We start from the raw sequence: 12,063 nt of genomic DNA on the forward strand, positions 1-12,063 counted from the left end.
TCTTGTCTTCTAGCCTCTTTCATCAACATTGCATCCCTTGGATGTTTCTCCATCCTTCACGTCTAGTCTTCAAAAACTTCTTTCAGTCTTATCCTTGTTGTCAGGTCTTCCTTTGCCAAGTCACACTTGGACGTACACGACCAAGCCTAATGCTTGTGTTAGTGCAATCAATATCAATGGTCAAACCTGAGTTTTTATGAATGACAAATAGGTTAAAGTTAAATGTGTTGCTATCTAACTTTGCTACTAAATGTGTAGAGTTGACTAACCCCAGTCAGGATGTTCAATTTTTGATGGGTTGAAGTCTAGATGTGGGAGTCTGGAAAGGGTCGGGATGCGTGATTCCTGATGGGTGAAGACGGGATGTGCAATTCCCGAGTGGATAAGACCAGATGTATGATTCCGGTAAATCGGGATGTCTGATTCCCGATGGGTGAAGACCAGATGTGTGATTCCTGTAAGTTAGGATTTTCGATTCCCGAAGTTTGAATGTGTGATTCCGGAAGGTAACTCTACACCTGGTAAGTAAAGATAAGTCACCGGAGGAAAGTGACTAAATGAAGATGTGTCCCCGTTCAAAGGGACAGTAGGCATTGGTCCAATTTAAGTCCATTTCGAAAATCTAAAATTAGACCTTGACTAGATCCTAGTCTCCAGACAACATGATCTAATTACTACTCTTTATTACTGTGCTAACACTGTCTTGCAAGTTATTATTTGATTTACTGGACTAACACATTTTACAAGGCAAGAGGAGCACAAAATATCTCAGGTGAACAGTGCCCGAGGCGTCTTCCATGCGACTTCCACACTGTTCATGGAAGGTGCCTTCAGTGTCATGGAAGGTACCTTTCAATAAATAAAATTCAGAATTCATCGTTGATAAGAGCCGGATTCATCGGGATCAAATTTGAGGGATTGAAGGCGCCTTCAAGGCTATGGAAGGCGCCTTCCACCCTCTATAAAAAAGCATTCAACCTCTTCATTCAATATCAACGTCTCACGTGCGTCTCGATACAATAGCTTGGACTTTCACCGCCAAGACTCTCATGCTTGGAATTCACATTTACCAATATCACACTTGGACTTTCCTTTGTAGTTATCACTTGCACACTCAATAGCACATATCAACTATATGTATAAAACCTAATTTAAACCTTTTGTTTAAACATCAAAACTTAAGGAGACACCAATTACTCCAACACCAAGACCTTCCACCTCTGCGACTATATAAAGCTTCAAGAAAGTAAATGAAAATATGATTTTCTCTTACCCGCAAAGACCTTCATCTCCCTTGAGATTTTCTATTCGTTAGTCTTTTCCTTGTACACACGAGCTCCTCTCAGTGCTGACCTTGCCGTTAGAGGGGCAATGCGGGCTCCCATCAACGATCTTCATAGGTAGAGACATAGATTTGACTAGGAGTAAATTAGAGGAGTAGAATAAAAATGATCCATCAAAGATGTTTCTTTTCCTTTTAATTTAAAGGAATCAAAAATAAAAAGACATTCCATTTTTTATTTATTATTGAAATATTATTCCACCATTTTAATTTTTTTATTTGTAAAAATACTCTTATTTTTAACGTTATTATAAAATATACATTTCAAAAACAATTACAATAATATAACGTTTATGATAAATTATTTATATTATAGTAATTATAAATTATAAGTATTAAAATATATTATTATTAGTTGTAGGATGATTACGCCCAAGTCATCTGAAAGAAGACCATCAAATATTAGAGGATATAAAAAATTATTTTTTTATATTTGACTTTTATTTTATTATAATAAAATTATCATTCTCTAATTAATTTGAGACCATCAAATATATTATTATTAGTGTGGAAGTGTCAATATCATAATAATTATGGTATTTTAAAAAATATAAAATAAATTGAAATGAAATAGAATATTATTTTAATAATAGATGATTTTTACTTTTTTAGCAATTTTAATAAAAAAGAATGCCCTCTTATTTTTTTTAAAAAAAAAAATTGATATCAAATGCTCTAATTTTGAATTTTCTCTTTTTTTTTAAGAAAAAAATATGGCTCGAAGTCAATGAGGAAAGAAAACAAGAACTACTAGACTTGACAACTCAGAATTTATTCAATCCGGACCGGACGGACCATAAATGGTGGAATTACAACATTCAAATTTTGAAAGAGAAGAAGACCTTCGAGTTAAATTTAGACCGGGTCGGTCTTCCCTGCGACCCGAGAATCAAAATAAAACACTATGACTCGGACCAAGTCCGCAGTCCTCTTTCTCATCCCATTCTTTACACCAACTAATCCCTCCAAATCCGAGATGAGATTCTCTGTCCCGAAAATAATGTATCATCGTGTTTTCTCGTCGATCGGACGGCTATGATATTTTCATGATAAACACTACATCCTAGAGATGTGATTTAGTTCGTCCGATCGACAATGAAACACGGGAATACATCATTTTCGGGACAGAGAATCTCATCTCTCCAAATCCACCTCTTTTATATATATAAACAGGACGGAGCCCAACCGACCTGACCACGGTTCGGAACTGACGGTTCGACGGTTTGGAACCGACGGTTCGACGGTTCAAAACCGCCGATTCGACGGTTCCAGGCAGGTCGACCCTTAACCTTAATCACCTAAGACGGTTACGGTTCACGGTTCAGAAACGCCGGTTCACGGTTCGGTTCACGGTTCGTCACAGTTCAAGATTAATATGTTAAAAAAAATTAAAAATTAAAAATTAAACATTAAACATTAAAAATTAGAAATTAAAATTTATTGAAAAAAGGGCTTGCACTTAATTAAGTTGTCTACGTAACCCTCCTTTTACATTTTCATTCACTTTCATTTCCTGTTCTTATCGTATTTGTTCCTTCAGTATCAAAATCTTCAACTTCGTCAACTGAAAGTTGCATTCCTTGAATTCTTTTCTCCGCTCTGGTCCAATCGTCTAGTAATGCTTGGGCTTCCAATGAGTCGGGAGACAAAGTTGATCGTCGTTCATCTAATATGTTGCCGCCGGCACTGAACGTCTACTCCACAACAACAGTTGACATTGGACAAGCTAAAATTTCTTTTGCGATCACGGAGAGAACGGGAAAGCTTTGAGCCTTCTGTGACCACCACTTTAAGATATCGAAGTTTTCGCTATCTACTTCATTAAAATCAAAAGAAGTCATAAAATAATTCTCAAGTTCCTGTGTGGAACTTGAGGATCCTCGTGAACGTTTTATCCGTTCTTTTAATAAGAGTTGTGCTTTTATAAGTTTTAAATTACTACTAGTAGTTTGTTGAATTTCAGAAATATTAATTTGTGTTCCATATTTTGCATAATATTGATTATAAATATCATATAAATAAATTCTAACATTATATATAATATTAATTGGATCAGGGAAAGAAGAAACTTTAATTGGAATTAAAGCGTCATAATATAAAGTTAACATTTCTGGTAAAACTTCTAATTTAAATCTAGGATCTAAAGCAAATGTAATTAAATAAATTTCAGGAATTAAATAAAAAAAAATTCCCATTTAGTTTTCATAGCTAAGATGCAAAGAGATAAAGATTCATAATTAATATGTTCATTTAAAACTAATACTATATTAGAAAAATTTTCTAAAACTAATTCAGCAGTGGGATAATAAACACCGGAAAGTTGTTCAGTTGCATCATTAAATACTTTTAAAATTTCACAAATACTACTACAAATATTCCATTGTTGTGAAAATAAATATATATTAGTTGATCCCGTCCGAAAGCTGAATCAACGGACGCTGGGCACGTGGCGCTCTCCAAGCGGCTGACGTAGATCTGCTGACTATTCGCCCGGACCTTCAGTGAACCTGCACAGAAGTCGGGCGGGGAAGGGGTTCCCGGCGACGACCCTCCGACGCTCAAGTCAGGCGAAGCTCAACAAGAAAGTGGCTCCAAGAATCGAAGAATGCGTACCTCCGGCGAAGGAGGAGAGCCTTTATATGGGGCTGTGGAGAAGCGGGTGCACACATACCTAGGTGTACACGTGTCCTCAGCCCATACCCCAGTAAATGCCTATCAGTGAGCTTACCTGACCCCATACTGCTACAGTCCAAGCACGTCTTCGATGGGACAGCGGAACCCCCTGTCATAAGGTTTGGAGTACGGCCTAGTCCTAGAGCATGACAACTGTCAGAAGATGTTCCTTGTCCTTCTCTCCCTACTCCATGCCGGGGCGTCCGGCCGGCCAGCACTCACATCACGTCCGGCCCCCCATATGCACTAGTATGCTTGGAAGATCCTCGATAATGTGCTATGTGGGGACTGTTCGCAGTATGCTACCTTGTGTCTTCGCCCGAGCGTGCCATCCGCTCGGCCCTATGATCCTGTTCAGCGAGCGTCGGAATCCCGACTCCAGCCGGGGCACCTTTTGCCATCATTTAGACACCGGTGGGCCGTCCGGGCGGTCGACCCACCCTTATCCGGTCGGCCACCTAGCCCTTTGACTTCCACGTGGCGTTGACTCCCCGGAACGGGAGTCCCCTGTTCTTACCGCCGAATCACTTGCCTCCCCTTCAAGTCTAGTCGAAGGAGGCGATTAGTCTGACTGACTGGACTGCGAATATACCCGAGCGGTGCCTTCGCACCATTATCCTCTGCTCGGCCGACCGCAGGCATGCCCTTGTAGTCATCAGCAACATTCCTTGAATCTCCTCGTAATCTGACCAATCTTCGACATTAAGGCTGAGCATGCGCTCATTAAATGCTTCGAATGGCTGAATGCCACGTGGTGCACTGTCGTCATCGTACGGAGGCGGCGACGTGGTGCTTTGATGGGATCGAAGCGGTTCGAAACGAACGGCGTGATGCGCGCTTTGATTCCCGTGACCTGGATCCAACGGTGGAGGCCGCCCGGCCTCCACCCTATAAAATCTTCGTTTTCTCCTTCGTTGCCTCACTCCTTCTTTCGCGTGCCCCCGGTTATTCTTCGCGTTCTAAAGCTCCGGCGATCGTGTTCTCCTGCTTCCGTCGATCCCCGGTGTTCTTCCCTCGATCCTCCTTTTTCCCGTAAGATTCTCCTCTTTTCTTTCTCGTTTCCGGTGCTTTCTTTGCATTTCTTTCCCCAGTTTTCGCTTCCAGGGTACTCTTTTCGCTTGCTGCCGTCTTTCTTCTACCTTTCTACCTTTTTTGATTTCTCCCGCTAGGATCATGGCTAGTTCTTCTCATCCTGAAGACCAGTCCCTCGGCCCATGGTACACTACCATGTAGTCCCGATTCGACCAGCGTGATTTTGATGTTCTGACAGACAATTTTGAAATCCCCGATGATTTTGAACTTCTTTTGGCCGGTCCCTCCGCTCGGCCACACAGGCCGCCGCGCGGAGCTTTCTGTGTCTTCCGCGACCAGTTTACTGCTGGTCTGCGTTTCCCTGTACATCTTTTCATTATAGATGTTTGTAACTTTTTCGGTGTTCCGCTCGGCAGTCTAGTGCCCAACACTTTCCGCCTTCTCTGCGGGGTTGTTGTTTTGTTCAAAATCCACAACATCCCCCTCCGGCCGGACGTCTTTTTTTATTTCTATTACCCCAAGCACTCCGAGCCGGGCACCTTCATGTTCCAAGCTCGGCCCGGCCTAGTCTTCTTTAACAAACTGCATTCTTCCAATAAACATTGGAAGGAGTATTTTTTCTATATTCGTATGCCCGATCAGGCTAATTTCCAGACCAAGTGGCAGGTCGACCTACCCCCCACTCCTGAGCTGAAGAAATTCAAGACCCGACCGGACTACCTCCATGCTGCAAACATGCTAGCCGGTCTACGGCTCGACATCAATAAGCTTCTTCACGAAGGAGCAGAAGGTAAAGGAGCTGATGGAGCAGCTTGATAGAGAGAAGGCGGGCCGCTCGGCCGACGCGGACAAGCTTCAAAATCTGAAGGATTCCCTTACTGCCTCCCAAGCGGCCCTCAAAGAATATCAAGAGGCCGAGGCGAGTCGGGTCGCTACCCTAAGACAGGGCTACATCTGCTCGCCTGAATTCTCGGAGAAAATCTGCGAGCGGATATATACAGCTTTCGACTTGGCTATGACCGCCACCACCACGTATCTGAAGTCTAAGGGTCTTCTTCCGGAGTCCACTACTATTCCGGCCGGCGATCAAGTGGCGCTCCTGGACAACATCCCCAAGGACCTTTATGATTACATTGAGTAGACGTCTTTATATGTAGTTAGGCTGCTAGGCCAAAAAATGATCTTTTTTTGTACTTAGGCCGCTCGGCCTAAAGTTTTAATTTTAATGCAATGTTTTCCTTTCGCGTACTTTGTCCTTTTGCTAGTTAATGTGTGTTGTCCGCTCGCCTATTATCACACCTCTGGTATTCGAAAGGGGCTTTTACGAAGTATTTGGCGTTGCCCTTCCGCTCGGCTAAATATGTAATATTTCGAATACGTAACATTCCGCTTTAATAGCAGAGATCGCTCGCTAGACACCGATGAAGTACCTTTAGATACTGGGACTAGCGGAACGTATAGGCGATCGAACGATATTGACGGCGAGTTTCTTGGACAATTACATCCTTTTTATTGGCCTCTTCCGCTCGGATGATTTATAGACACCGGCTTGTCTCTCGATATTTAACGTCGGAGCTCGACGGCCTTCCGCTCGGCTGATTTATAGACGCCGGCTCGTCTCTCGATATTTAACGTCGGAGCTCGACGGTATTCCGCTCGGCTGATTTATAGACGCCGGCTCGTCTCTCGATATTTAACGTCGGAGCTCGATGGTCTTCCGCTCGGCTGATTTATAGACGCCGGCTCGTCTCTCGATATTTAATGTCGGAGCTCGACGGTCTTCCGCTCGGCTGATTTATAAACGCCGGCTCGTCTCTCGATATTTAACGTCGGAGCTCGACGGTCTTCCGCTCGGAGGGTTTATAGACGCCGGCTCGTCTCTCGATATTTAACGTCGGAGCTCGACGGTATTCCGCCCGGAGGGTTCCGGGCCGTCTCTCGATATTTAACGTCGGAACTCGACGGTCTTCCGCTCGGAGGGTTTATAGACGCCGGCTCGTCTCTCGATATTTAACGTCGGAGCTCGACAGTATTCCGCTCGGCTGATTTATAGACGCCGGCTCGTCTCTCGATATTTAACGTCGGAGCTCGACGGTCTTCCGCTCGGAGGGTTTATAGGCGCCGAATTAATCCCGTCCGAAAGCTGAATCAACGGACGCTGGGCGCGTGGCGCTCTCCAAGCGGCTGACGTAGATCTGCTGACTATTCGCCCGGACCTTCAGTGAACCTGCACAGAAGTCGGGCCGGGAAGGGGTTCCCGGCGACGACCCTCCGACGCTCAAGTCAGGCGAAGCTCAACAAAAAAGTGGCTCTAAGAATCGTAGAATGCGTACCTCCGGCGAAGGATGAGAGCCTTTATATAGGGCTGTGGAGAAGCGGATGCACACATACTGAGGTGTACACGTGTCCTCAGCCCATACCCCAGTAAATGCCTATCAGTGAGCTTACCTGACCCCATACTGCTACAGTCCAAGCACGTCTTCGATGAGACAGCGGAACCCCCTGTCATAAGGTTTGGAGTACGGCCTAGTCCTAGAGCATGACAACTGTCAGAAGATGTTCCTTGTCCTTCTCTCCCTACTCCATGCCGGGGCGTCCGGCCGGCCAGCACTCACATCACGTCCGGCCCCCCATATGCACTAGTATGCTTGGGACATCCTCGATAATGTGCTATGTGGGGACTGTTCGCAGTATGCTACCTTGTGTCTTCGCCCGAGCGTGCCATCCGCTCGGCCCTATGATCCTGTTCAGCGAGCGTCGGAACCCCGACTCCAGCCGGGGCACCTTTTGCCATCATTTAGACACCGGTGGGCCGTCCGGGCGGTCGACCCACCCTTATCCGGTCGGCCACCTAGCCCTTTGACTTCCACGTGGCGTTGACTCCCCGGAACGGGAGTCCCTTGTTCTTATCGCCGGATCATTAGTATTAGTGTTTTGTGCAAAAAAAAAACATAATAATTCTTTATATTGAAATGAATCTTGTAATAATTGGTATGTTGAATTTCAACGTGTTGGTACATCACGTGAAAATTTTTTAGGTCTCATTTCATTAATTTTACAAATCTACCCCATTGTTTCATTATAGATGGATGAGATCATAAATAAGAAATTACAATTCTAATTGATTTAATATAACTTTCTAAAAATTTTAAACCATCTTGAACACATAAATTTAAAACATGGCATACACAACGAATATGAAAAAATAAACCTCCAATAATAGGTTGACAAACAAATTTTAGATCATTTATACAAACGGTATTAGAACTAGCATTATCTAATGATATTGAAAATATTTTATGAGTTAAACCATATTCTTCTAAAATTAAACATAATAATTAAACGATATTATGAGCATTATGTGGTTCATCAAAAACTCAATAAGCTAATAATCTTTTTTGGAGGTTCCAAGAGTTATCGATCTAATGGCAAGTCACACCCATATACGATGTGTTTGCCAATGATCACTCCAAATATCGGAACATAAAGAAATTTTATTATCTAATTTACTAAATTCATCAATTAAATTCTTTTTTCCTTGTTTTACTAATTTTTTAATTGTACGAGTAAGTGTAGTCCTAGGAACACGTTTAGCACATGGATTAAGAGATTCTTTACAAAAATCTTCAAATATGCATTTAGATCCAAAACTAAAAGAAAGATGTTCTATGGAAACAAATTTAGCTAATGATTCTCTTAATTTATTATCCTAATATAAAAATAAACCAGAATCGATACTACCACTAGTTGAAGAAAATCTTGATAATTGTGTTTGAGAACGGTCGAGTCCATATTCCGTCAGGTGCTTCGTTTCTACATGTCGTTTCAACAACCCATAGTCGTCGCCGGCTTGGAATTTTTAGGAAGCATTGCAGTGCTTACATTTTGCACGCATTTCTCCCAACGAAAGAGTGACCTTCTCAAAATGTTTAGTAAAAATAGAAGACTTTAGAGGAGGAAGTTCCCGAACCTTAGAAGTAATTGCATCGGTACTTCCTTGTGTTTCGGGTGTCGGATTCGAAAGATGCTCGATCTCATCATCGGTGGATTGAATGTTGGGGTCCTCCTCCCGCGGATTCATTATTTGCTTTTCCTTCCGAGCTCGAGATGATGCACCTCCGCGGCCTCCTTCCATTGTAATTGAAAATTGAAAACGAAAGCGTGTAGAGATTAGAGAATACGAAAATGAGATTAAGAGTAGAGAAGATGTGTGTGAAAAATGATGAAATGAGCTCTTTATTTATAGAGTTTTGATAGTAACGGACACTAAATCATAGTCATTGATCAAAAAACGATCAAATGATCCTAACCGTTGAATAAAAATACCCAAAAAAATCCTCTCAACGGCTACGAACCGCCGGTTAACCGGCGGTTCCAACGGCTATGAACCGCTGGTTAACCGGCGGTTCAAGTCGTTTAAAAAAAAAAAAAATTTGCGGCTGAACCGCCGGTTCAACCCGCCGGTTAACCGGCGGTTCGCCGATTTTACAATCAATGAACCGGAACCGGCCCGGTAACTTGCCGGGCCGATTCCGGTTCGACCCGGTGAACCGGGTCAACGGGCAACCGGCCCGTTGAGCTGATTACGAGCCCCGGCTGGGTCCGGGCCAGACCCGGCCCGGGGTCGGATTAGGGGCGGCCGCCTCAGTGCAGCAGAGAGAGAGTTATAAAAATAAAGACGAAGGGTGAATGAGAGGTGATGACATGAATTATCCTCCTCGGGTAAACATACACGTTTATTTATCTCAAGGATAAAAGAATATGAACGGTGGAGATGCAATCGATCCAACGATGGAGATGTGGGTAGAGTTGGATTGCATTGCTCTCAAGTGGGCTTGACTTGCCTGTCTATTCAACTGTAATCAGTGTCAGTCTCTAACTTATATATATTTTATTAAGTTTAAAGTATCATTGTACATCAGGCTATCTAATGTCAATGTAAATCATGGAGGAAAAAAACATGCTTAAACTGTTTAAAGCCTACCAACAGACAAAGAATATTATACAAAAGAGAAATATAAATAAGTGCCTTGTCTTGAGCTCATTAAAAATCAGTCCTTGTTGAATCTTTCTAGTAATCAGTGTGCAAATTAAACAAAAAATAATGACTATGCTTCAGCACTTATTTCTCTTTTCGCTTGGTTAATGTAAGTGTTTATGCAAACGAGGGGAAAAAATCATCTAAGGAGCACATTAAAGTAAATTAGAAATATTTGATTTTGGGGGAATATAATTACAATTTTTTTTTGCCCCAATATACACATTGTTGCAAAAGAGTACTTTCGAGGATAGGAATTCTACTATAGACTCTCGTATATCAGTTTCTTCAATGCCGATGAGGGAATCAGAAGCCTAATTCGATCAAACAATTCAACAACAACAGCCAATCAGAGCTAAGCCGAGAAGAGGGAGGGCAATGTACAAAATTCGCCACCCTGGTCATCAGATCGGAGGCTGGAATAAATACGAGATCGGAAAGAGTAGAGGGAGGGGAAGCTCATTGGACGAAGGAATTGCGGTCGGACGGTGGGGGCGGTGAAGTTGACCTCAGAGGACGCGCAGAGACCCTCGCTTCCATCGTGGAAGAAGGAGTTGGAGCGCGCGCCGGGTGAAGACACCATTGGAGTACTTTGTAAGAAGAAAAATAGGGAGAGAACAAGAAATAATACGAAAGTAATAAAATTTATTGTTCATTGATATTTGTCCTAAGGACAATACAATATATAATGTCCAAAAAATACTCGGTTAATTAACTAATTAATAAATAACAGAATTATTCTAAGAATAATTATGAGAATAATTATAACAGAATTATTAGAATAATTCAAATACTAATATGATTTCATTTGGTAATTTGATCCAGTCAATTTTGATAATTTTGTTTTATCTCTTTTATACTTCTCGTGGATCGAATCCTCGCCGGCCAGGAACCCTAGAAGAAGCATTGCGTCCGACAACATTTGGGGGTTCTGCAGGAGGCTAGAGAAGGAGATTTAATGAACAAAGGATCGCTTTAGGGGAATCGTCGATCGCGAAAGGATATAGAAGAATTGTTTGACAAGCTTTTGGAAAATAATAATAAGAATAATAACTCTATCAATTTATTTTTATTTCTAAAATTATTTTTAATATTATTATAAATGTTATAATAATTAATCATTATAATATAATATTAATTAGTATTAAATAAAAAATAAATTTATATTACAATTGATCTTGTTCGGAAGTGAGAAGATGGAAAACTGATATTTGACAAATTCGCTGATTGGTTGTAGAACTCGCTCCGATTTGTAAAACAAACAACGTCAGTGCTGAGTCAGGGAAGAAGTTCCCGGCATTGTCCCTCCGAAGCTCAAGTCAGTCGTCGGAATGTGGAGAAAAGTGGAGCAACTGTAAAATTATGCGCAAACAGTAGATAACGAGTACTTCCGTCGGCGATGAATTCCCCTTTATATAGAGCTCTGGTAGACGATGTATGCGCTTCTCGAGGTATGAACACGCTTTTCAATATATCCTATAAAAGGACCTATCAGGAAAGTACCTTGCTCTAGTGACTTCTGATGCTCTTCCGTGCGGTGACTATATAGTAACATGTCCTGCCTTGTTCGGACAAACTATCCGGTCTTCTTTAACATCCTGTTGTTCTGTACTGAGCGTCAGCTGTCTCACATATCATCCCGACTTAGATAGATAGTCGGTTCGAATATGTCTCTTGTCGGTCGAGTCCTGACTTCCAGATTGATCATTGTAATATTATCCTTTGTTTGATCTTTTGATACTTGGAGGATGACCACTATGATTTTGATCTTTACCTTAATAACAGTTAACTTCGTGCTAAGTGTACTTCCCTTTATAGCCGCATCAGCAATAATTATATATTTGAATCGTAACTCTTCATTAATATGGCTTGAAGTCAATAGGAAAGAATGGAAAAATTAATAGACGTGAACCCTCGGAATTTATTCAATCCGGAGCCATAAATGGTGGAATTAGAACATTCAAATTGCTCCGAGTTA

Source organism: Zingiber officinale, chromosome 2B (assembly GCF_018446385.1).
Source record: "Zingiber officinale cultivar Zhangliang chromosome 2B, Zo_v1.1, whole genome shotgun sequence".
NCBI lineage: Eukaryota > Viridiplantae > Streptophyta > Magnoliopsida > Zingiberales > Zingiberaceae > Zingiber > Zingiber officinale.